The sequence below is a fragment of the Zootoca vivipara genome, chromosome 2, assembly GCF_965207765.1.
Source record: "Zootoca vivipara chromosome 2, rZooViv2.hap1.1, whole genome shotgun sequence".
In the NCBI taxonomy this organism is placed as follows: domain Eukaryota; kingdom Metazoa; phylum Chordata; class Lepidosauria; order Squamata; family Lacertidae; genus Zootoca; species Zootoca vivipara.
Window position 1 is genome coordinate 98,016,931 of NC_142584.1, and position 10,515 is coordinate 98,027,445.

Here is a 10,515-nt window from a genome sequence, read left to right on the forward strand (position 1 = left end):
TGACTGTATTGTTGATCTTTATTCGTTTCCAAGGAAATGAGAAATCGTAACCTGGAGATCCACTGTTGGAACCAGTTATGCTACTGAATACCAGTTGCTGGAAACCACAGGAGTGTAGACTGCTTGAGGGCTTCCTGCCTGAGGGATTCCCACAAGTGTCTGGGGTGACCACTGAGAACAGGATGTTGGACTAGATCAGTGTTTCTCAACCAGTGTGCCTCCAGATGTTTTGGGACTACAACTCCCATCATTCCTGACCACTGGTCTTGCTAGCTAGGGATGATGGGAGTTGTAGTCCCAAAACATCTGGAGGCACACTGGTTGAGAAACACTGGACTAGATCAGGCATCCCCAAACTTCAGCCCTCCAGATGTTTTGGACTACATTTCCCATCTTCCCCGACCACTGTTAGCTAGGGATCACGGGAGTTGTAGGCCGAAACATCTGGAGGGCCGCGGTTTGAGGATGCCTGGACTAGATGGACCCCTGGCCTGATCCAGCAGGCTCTTCTTATGTTCTTAGATGTTGTCTATTGCTCCATCTTCGTGTCTGTGCTTAAAGGATATAGGATGAGCAAGTTACCACCAGCCCCATATATTTGTATCTGTTTTAACTGATCCATGGAACAGAGTATAGATCTGATCTTTGAGCAGCATTGCCAGTGAATATCTTGCAAATAACTGAGTATACCTTCCTGCATAAATTGATGGGACTGGGGCAAGGTTTCAATGGTTTGTTTGTTTGTTTGTTTGTTTGTTTGGCTTCCCTGTTATCTCTCCTGTGGGATATGAGTCAAAAGCACAGAGACCGTTGCGTCAGACACAGTAACGCTTGAAGGGTCCCACAGCAGTCATACAGAGAGCACTGCAAATATGCTTCATATTTCTGTTTGGGTGACTTAATATCAGGCGTTGCTGGTAGAACTTAATCTGTAATAGACGGAGGCAATTTCTTCTCCAGCGTGTTGCTCATAAATTTGTCGGTGCTGGCTGAAGACCCAGAGGGCATACCTTAAGTGGCAGGTAATTGACATACACTGCATCTCATTCACAGTAGCTTGGCAGGAACCAAACTTCAACTGAGAGATAAACCGAACTGACTGAATCATGTTCTCACTTGGAAAATTGTTAACTTGAGTCAGCTCTTAGTATACTGAACATCCTTATCAGGAAGTGACTTCCTTTAAAAGCTGTTGGACTTCCTGCCAGTTAAACCATGTTTAGCATTGACTCTTAAATCGACACTGCTGAGCATATTCACTTGGTAATGTTCAACCAAATCAGTGGGAATTAGAGACACTTTGTACTAGAGATTAAAAGGACTAAAATCAGAAATGGGGGGGGGGAACCCGGGGTTTTCCCTGGGTCATCCTTCCACCCCCATTCTTTATATCTCTATGCATACATGACCATTGTTGATCAGTTTACATGGCCAGGTCCCATCTGCACCAGAAAGCAGCAGGGACCAAATTGTATTATCAAAAGCTCTTACCGGTAGTTATTTACCACAACGCTGCCTCCTGAGGAACCGAAAAATACCAACATTATCAAACCATTCCACATCATTCCCTTACACAAACATTGCCAGGCATCTGTAGGGCCTGATCACATGGAAGCAGTGACAAAGCTATATTTAGTAGTTATTGTTATTCTTATTTTGATGAAATTACTCCATCGGGCATGCCTGATTCATTTAGAACAATATGCCTTCTATACAATATGTATTCATGCGCATAGCACTGAGTGTCACAGCTGCTTTCAGCATGCTAAATCGAACTTGTGTGTCAGCCCTTCCTTCCTGTATGCTTAGGATTATAGTCTTAACACTCAGCCAGAAAGACAGGACGGAATTGGTTTTATTTACTTGCTTCTTTGTTAGGAAGAACATAGGAAGTGGTCTTAGGCCCATTGGTCCTTCTAAATCAATACTGTCCACATCGATTAACAGTATCTCTCACATGCGACTCCTTCCTAACTCTGCCTGGAGATGGTGTGTGTGTGTGTGTGTGTGTGTGTGTGTGTGTGTGTGTGTTAACTTGGGACTTTCACTCCTGCAGAAAACTGTTCTGTAGTTAAGCTGTGGTTCTCATTTGGCCTCATTACACCCAAGATACAGTGGCTGTTAGCACAGTGTCCGTGCTTTTTCCTGTTCTAGTGAGCAAAGCACTGCTTTTCTTTTGCTACATTCTTTTGCCGAGTATCTTAAGTTATTCCGCAGTCCGATTTTTATCTCCAAAAATGCATCCAAGCATGCATTTCCCATCTACCACATTTTATTTTATTTTTGCAAGCAAAAAACCGCAATGTATATATATGGCTGCCATTTATCAAGACACATTTCACTGAGGCATTGGCTCCCAGAGACACAGTATTCTACATGACACAGCTTTAAATAATTTATTGAATGCTTAACTTAATCAGAAATTTGAAGTGAGTTCACATATTGTTTCTACCTGAGGGCCTGTGAGTGGTGCTTGATTCCCTGTGCCACTCAGGTTCTTTCCACCTCACATCATTCCTTTCTACATCTGTGGCATCAACAAGGATTTACAAATGTTGTCCTTTGTCTCTTGCCCAAGCTTAACAGAACAACATTAGTCGTATTCAACATTAAGCCTTTGAAATCAATGGACTTTGTACTTAAGTTTTTCTACCCTGTGGCTCTTTTCGGATTATGACTTTGTTGGATATTGCCCCCGTTGAATATATTTGTTTATGAACCCATTTTCCATTTAGGGAAGAGCAAGTAAATGCAATTACTGTTAACAAAAGTTATGTACATCTAAGGTTAACTCCACAGCCTGGGAGAGATTCATGTTTGTCCTTAACTTGCTTGAACTCCACATTTCTTTGCCCAGGCAGAGGGCCTTCTCGGTAGTGGCACCCTCCCTGTGGAAGGCCCTCCCTTCAGTTGTCATTACACAACTTTTAAAAGACATCTGAAGTATTGGGAGGTTTTTAATGTTCGATGTTTCTATTATGTTTTTAGATACGCTGCAGCCACCCAGAGTGGCTGGGGAAACCCAGCCAGATGGGCGGGGTATTATTATCATTACTATATAATGGACGACTCTGTCCCTCTAATCAGCTGTTGGGTGTACATCTGAATAGGTCATGTAAGTTAGCCCATACAGGCAGTGCTCTTTTTTTTGTAAAAAGTGAGGTGCTTGGACTCATTGATAAAAGTGTTGTGGATGCCAGCACAAAATGGCTGCCATGGGCAGCAAAATAATAATAATGTGCCAGTGCTCCATATTGGTGAGTACTGTCACACGCAAAAACCCTCCTATGTATAGAGATAAGTTGTCCCTGGGAACCAGGACTGGAAATGAAACTCCTGCTTGCAGACTTTTATAGACTGTGGCAGGTATCATATGCTTGGGCTTCAGTGTATTAAGGGAACATGCAGATCCAGGACCGGGCTTGCCCATGAGGTGGCCTGAGGCAGCTGCCTCAGGTGGCAGAATCCTGTGGGGTGGCAGCCCACCCGCCGCCACCAGAGAAGTGAGGAGAAGTGGCAGCAGCTTCCGGTGAAATCTTGTGGAACTCTTGTGATAGCTCCGTGAGACCTCATGAGAGCTCCACAGAGTATTGCCAGAAGCTGCAACAGGCATGTGACCTTGGTAAGCGCGGCTTTGGTGTGGGGGGGTGGTACCTCCCCGTTTCTCCTCAGGTGGCGAGACAGGACAAGCCGCCCCTGTGCAGATCCACTCTGAAGCATTGGCAAGAGAGGGGGGGGTCCGTCCTAATGCATAGTGGAGGTTCTTGTGGCATGGGCCCGAGCAGCCCCAGTGAAATAAGAATGTAGGGTATGTTGGGACTATATATTCCCCATGGTTATATGACTCCCGCAGAGGTCATAGCTATACCTACCAATAGATTTGCAATCCTTTTTCTAACACCGGCAAATATGAAGCTAAAAAAATAATAATCCTTCAGTAGCACCTTTAAGGAATTTTTTTATTTTGCTTCGACTCAGACCAACACGGCTACCTACCTGTAACCAGAAATATGAAGCTGCCTTTCTTGAGTCGGGCCATTGCTCCACTGAGCTCTGCATTTTCTACTCTTCCTGGCAGCGGCTCTATTTGGGTCTCAAGCATTTCTGGCTTTGCAACCTGATATCCTTCAACTGCAAATGCCAGGGGTTGGACCTAAAGACTTAACCTGCCTCTTTTTAAAAGCCGTTTGCCCTAGTGAGCCCTACAGCTTGGTAGTTTATCCTCACTAGCAGTTTAGTGAACAGCCTCAAATGTTTGTATGGGGACATAAATGGCCCTTTACCTTTTGTATTCAGTTCTTTTTCTAATAATTCCGCACATCATGTTTTGACTTTCTCAGTGCCGTAAACCGAGGGCCTGATCCCAGAACGGAAGCAGTTGCAGCTGTCGTCCTTGAGCATAATGATGGCTGCATATATGCGAGAAATACCTGAATATGCTAGGGTGCTGCAGACATGGACTGGCAAGCCCTGAAGGGGCCACTTTGATGATTGCCCTCTTCCCAGGGGACCAGAAAGAGAGCAGGAACAAAATTGTTTTCTTACACTACTTTAGAAGCTGAAATAGTACTCCTTTATTCCCTAGGTAATTTTTTCATTCTACAATAGCGCCAGTGTCCGGAGGCATTGCTTACACATTCTTTCAACACATTGCTCTTGGTCTCTCTTCGTTTTTATTTCTGCACAGGTTTCCTGCACTAAAATGCCCATGAGAATTAGACAATTTTCTCTTTCCTTCTTCCAGAGAGCTCCTAAGTCTGCAATCTAACCCTGTTACTGGTGCCTAGTAATTTGGTACCTAACCACCCAGTTTTTCTTCTACTTCGCAATGCATTAGGGAGAGAGTCCTCAAGCGAGGAAGGCATAATTGCTGAGTGCGTTTAACTTCGATTTAGCTGAAACCTATAAAGTAAGTGCTTTACCGGTTCGCTTAAAAAAATAATAAGCTTGACATCCCTTTTCCTAACAAGTTGGGCATTGTGCGGAAGTATGGGACTAGTACAGGCATCCCCAAACTTCGGCCCTCCAGATGTTTTGGACTACAATTCCCATCTTCCCCAACCACTGGTCCTGTTAGCTAGGGATCATGGGAGTTGTAGGCCAAAACATCTGGAGGGCCGCAGTTTGGCGATGCCTGGACTAGTACTTGCCAGGCCTTCATGAATATCTGTTATAAAGATCCTCAGCCGGTTCTCAAAATGCGGAAGTGTATGCAATGTATCCAAAGGGTCTGGATGTCATCAAACATACTGGGAAATTTGAAGTTTGCATAAGTAGCAGTCTGGAGGAGAAGGGAGAATAGCAGATATAAATTGGAGTGTGGTGTTGCCTAGAAGAATGTTATTTAAGTTATTCCATTGACGCCATACAATGTCTTGACTCCATAAAGATCCTGCTACCAGAGAATGTGAGGGGATAGCAAAGAAGACGTGGCCATGGCAACTTCTGTTTAAGGATACAAAAGGATGCCATGTTATTTCTTTGGAACAAATCCAAAAGCCGCAGTAGGAGACTTGGTAGCATGTGGCTCTACTGTGGCTTTTCTAGTTAAGGAGACATTTGTCTTCTCCCAAAGTACTGATTCTACAGGTAGTGATTTAATAACATGTTCCCTTATAGGAGCCCCATGTGGTTGATGAAATGTCTAGTCTGAGCTGGAATGGTTACAGCAAATTCTAAAAACCTGTCCAGATTTTTACCCCTGTTAAGGATTGAATATGATGGGTGGAATTCAATGTCAGACCATACGTCTGCAGAAGCGTTGCAGCTTCCCATATGGAACAATCCCCTCTGGGGTTTCTCCCCCCCCCCCCCAATTTCAGGGAGACACAGGGGAGAAGGATGTGGGAGGGAGGGTTTGCTTGTTGTTTTTGTTGTTTTAGCTATTTATTTGTGCTTTTACCTTGTATTTTTATCCTGAGATCTTGTGGTGAAGGGTGAACAATAAAATAAAATAGTTCCATGGTACAAGTGGGAGCACTGTCAGGGTCCATTAAATGAATTGTGTCTTATGTCTTTAAACATATACAGTAGGACTCTGATGTAAAAGTATATGTGCTCCAAGCTCAGGAATTTTCATAGTACAGTGGAACCTCGGGTTACGAACACCTCGGGTTATGAACTTTCGGTTTACGAACAACCGAAACCCGGAGGTAAGTAACCCAAGGTGTTCGAGGCCTAGGAAGGCCTCTGTCAAGGCCCGGAGCGAAGCCCCGGCCTCTGCTAAGCCATCCGAGGCTCGGTGGCTGTGCTGCAGCACCGGAGCCCTCTAATGGCTTAGTGGAGGCCGGGGCTTCGCTCCGGACCTTCGTGGAGGTCCTGATCCAAGCCTGAGCCTTCTCAGAGGTCCGGATCGAAGCCCCGGCCTCCGCGAAGCCATCCGAGGCTGCGCTGCAGCTACAGAGCCTCGGATGGCTTCGCGGAGGCCGGGGCTTCGCTCCGGATCTTCACGGAGGCCCCGATCCAAGCTGTGATCTCTATTAGGCTTGAGTCCAGCATTCATACATTGTCCCTTATCGCAGAGGTGAGGAACCTCTGCTCTGCGGATCAGTCCTGGACTGTCAGGCCTTTTCTGCCAAACCACACCCTCCTGCCTATCAGCTGGCATCATGGAGACATCAGCTGATAGGCAGGACGACAGTGCTTAATCCGCACTTGACTGCATGCCTGCTCCCAGCAGGGAACAGAACCACACAGCCATGGCAACAGGATTTAATCTCAGCTGATGGTCAGTGATTAAATCCTGCTCAGATGCACTATTTGAAGTAGCTTATTGTGTTCTTGCAGGAGCAGCACACAAGCTGCTTCAGACAATGCTTCTTCATAGAAACAATTTAAGACATCCCCCATCCGTGGGGGATGCCTTGAGGAGCTTCTCAAACACGCTGTTTGAAGCAACCAGCCCTTCTCCTTCACTTAAAGGAGGTAATGGATGGATGCTTGTAATAGCTTTTGAAACCCAGCGTTAAGCGGTTGATGTGAAGGGACAACTATCCTGCTAAGTGCTGGGCTCTCCTGCACAACTAAACTCATCTCTTAGCTGGACCCTGTCCCCAAATCAGCTGAAGAGAAGGGAGAGTGATCTTGCTTCCTTCGTCTGGGTGTTCACAAGCAACAGCAGCAAGCAGAGCTTCTCCACTTGGCTGCTTATGCTTACAAAAGGTAGCTTTTTCTCCCCTCCATATAAGTGGTGAGGAGGAGAGAAGCAAGTAGCTTGCCAGAACTATGCTCTGAGCTCTCCAGTCTGCCACATGTGAGGTTAGCAATGGCCCCTGCTGTATGGCTCCCAAGTAGGAACCCGCCCCACCCACCACCAAATATGTGATGTACTATGTGATTGACAGCCAGCACTGTCCACCTTCCAAATTTGGTCCACAGCGCTCATTCGGATAAGAATCATGCTTGTGGAGCTCCAGACGTTTTCCCACCCCTATTCTGTTGCAATGTTTGTTTTAGGCTGCAGCCTATATGAACTTACCTGTGAGTAAATTCCATTGTACTCAGTGTTGGATACTTCTGAGTAGGCATGTATAAGGTGATGCTGTTAAACTTGCTAAATCTTTAGCACTGGGCACTCTAAGAATATTAATGAGTAAAAGTAGTTGTTGTTTTAAGCCTTTCTGTGTTATCCAAAACCAGGGTAGTAATTTTGGCTATAAATCCAGAGGTGATGCTGGTAGTATTAATTAGCATTCTGACAGCATTTACAGTACGTTGCAATCCTTACCCATTTATCATCACGGGAACCTTGTAATGGAAAAAAGGTAATGGTATTAATAATGGTGGTGGTGGTGAAATTAGCACATTTTTATGAGTTGTTGCCTGAGGACTACACTGACTTGCCCCAGGCTGTAAATGAATACAGATTAAAAAAGAAATTCTTAGATCCATATGTAAAATTCATCTGTTCAAGGGGCCATGCTGGCTATAACTACTCTGTCTTAATTAACTCTGAAAAGAAGAAAATGACCTTGAATGAATACCTGTAGACTTAGCCCCACTCAGTTCATAACATTTTGCTGAGAGTGGCAATGAAATAGCACAGCATGATACTCTTCACTCAACCACACAGAGCCTCCAGCATTGAAGCAGGCCCTCTGCATAAAGCAGCTGTGCAAAAAGTTGGTTCACTTTGCAAAGAGGGAATCGAATAATTCAGGCCTCTGCACTTGTGTGTGGAGAGTAATATTTAGACCAGCCCTACCAAAAAATATTTCTCTTCCAGTGATCTCATAGTTCATATGACAGCTCCGATTGTGTTGCTAGATCTGCAGGTTTAAAAGATCATGAAATATTTGGAGTTCAGTTTTAATCCTAAGAAATGAAATCATTTCAAGGGTTTAGGGTTTTTTGTGTTTCGCTTGCCATATTGTAATTTTCATCACAGCTTTCCATTCCTCTCTGGGTCCTTCAGTCTTGGTCTCTCTGCTTTGTTGTATATATTGCCCATCTAAAGTTGTATATACAGTGGTACCTCGACGTACGAACGACTCGAGAACCAAATTTTTCAACTTACAAATGGGGAAAATGGCCGCACGCGTACGAATTTCTCGACATCCGAACGGAAACCACAGCGGTTTTAGATAAGGTTTTTTCGACTTACGAATTTTTAGATGGGGTTGCTTCGACTTACAAATTTTCCTGTTTCCAATGCATTCCTATGAGAAATCGCATTTCCAATGGCGCTTTTGGACTTACGAATTTTTCGACCTACGAAGGTGCCTTTGGAACGGATTAAATTAGTAAGTCGAGGCACCACTGTATTATATATATTGCCCACTCCTAAATCTATGACCAAAAAAAGGAAAGCAAGTATTACTAATTATTACCAATTACCAAATACTACCATTGTTGAACCCACAAAAATCTCACAATCAAATACATATATATTAACTTGATAGAAGTAAATGTACCTGATCAGATAAATTTAATAACCAGAACTGGTTTAGCACAGAATTCTAAAGCTTCTGCTGTCATTATTTTTTCATGTTCCTCTTTGGAGTCATTATTTCCAGAATAGGAATATCAAGAAATCGGCATGTGCACCAACTGTTCCTTTGCATCTGCCATAATATTACCATATGCAAAACATACAATTACTAAAACATGCAGAGGAGTTGTGGCTTTCTGCAGCTCATAATGTATTTTACAATTCAGTGCACAGTGTAAATTAGGTTGTCTACTCCAATTGGACATGTTTGTGCCGTCACTGTTCAAAAGGCACACTTTAAAACTTGAATGGGGTTGGGTTTTTTTTACTTTGAATGTTTGCATTTGACTTTGAACTTAATTTGAAATTAATTGTCCATGGCAGGTGTTTTGATTCTTAAGTGAGTTAATGATTTGTATGGCATTTTTCCGTTTATAATGTGTTGTGCAGTTGTTTTATACCCACATTAATTTTGATAGACGAGTTAGATTGTGCGGTATTGTTTTAGTATTGGCTTTGAGGCTCTATAGAGATTTGGATCTTCATTTCCTTTGCTCTAAGACAGTTGGCTGTCAGTGCTAAAACATTCAGCTGGCAATTGTCTTGCTACTTATTTAATCTTCGCTATCGATGTTGAGAGTTTGGCCCACTTTGTTTTCCCCCTTCAAAGTCTCTAGCACATATTCCTAGGGCAGGGGCACTTGTGTGTGTGTGTGTGTTAATTTTCATATATACTTGTCATGACCATTCAGAAGTTATTTCTGCAGCTCATATTTCATGAGAAAGTAGAGTTGAAATTGACCTTTAATATCTATACCAACTAACTGGCATAAGGAAGAGGTCAATGGAGTGACTTACTTGAGTTCCTCAAATGAAATTGATGGAGAACCTTTCTCTCAAGTTCATAGAGCTTAGAGCAAGGCAGTTGTGTATCAGAAAGAGATTGTAAACCCTTCAGTTCAAACAGATACAACCAGAGAGGCATTTGCTCTGTTCTTCTTTTCTGTGTATTCAAGAAGCCCAGGGTCAAAGCTTGCCTCACTGCGGAATTGTTAGAGGTGGAAGTTACAAACAGGACGTGTAGTTTGCAGCTGTGAAAACAGGACTTATAGTCAGCCAGTGACATGAGAAGTTCATGAAAGAAAAATGTAACATCAAGAGGAGATTTGTTTGGCCTCTTTGTATGACCCATGCAAAGTCAACCACATGCTATAGCAATCTGAACTCTACAACTGCCTTCTATATCTGAACGTGGCTCATACATTTCTGTCAGGATGGAACTCACTGTGTATGAGTATGCCAGAATAAAAAATGTGGGGGAAGTAGGTGAAATTTCTAGTCTCTGCATAGAGAACTCAAAATATGGTAGATGTGGCATAACTAAGTTCCTTATTGTTGATACTTTTTTACTTTAATTTTATTATTTATTCTGTGGTTCTGTGGATTAATAAACATAGTTAATAAACAGAACAATGGGCTAATTGCTATGGAGTGATCCATAGGTAGGTATGAAGGCAAGATTTTGCTTGTGGCTCTTCCCCTCTCATATATATATATATATATATATATATATATATATATATATA

At 43.2% G+C, this 10,515-nt stretch overlaps 1 protein-coding gene across 4 annotated transcripts in view; it reads left to right on the plus strand.

Annotated features, from left to right (window-relative positions):
- Positions 1-10,515, plus strand: part of ADAMTS9 (ADAM metallopeptidase with thrombospondin type 1 motif 9) — a 131,466-nt gene that overhangs the window by 81,752 nt on the left and 39,199 nt on the right. The gene's annotated exons all lie outside the window — the stretch shown is intronic.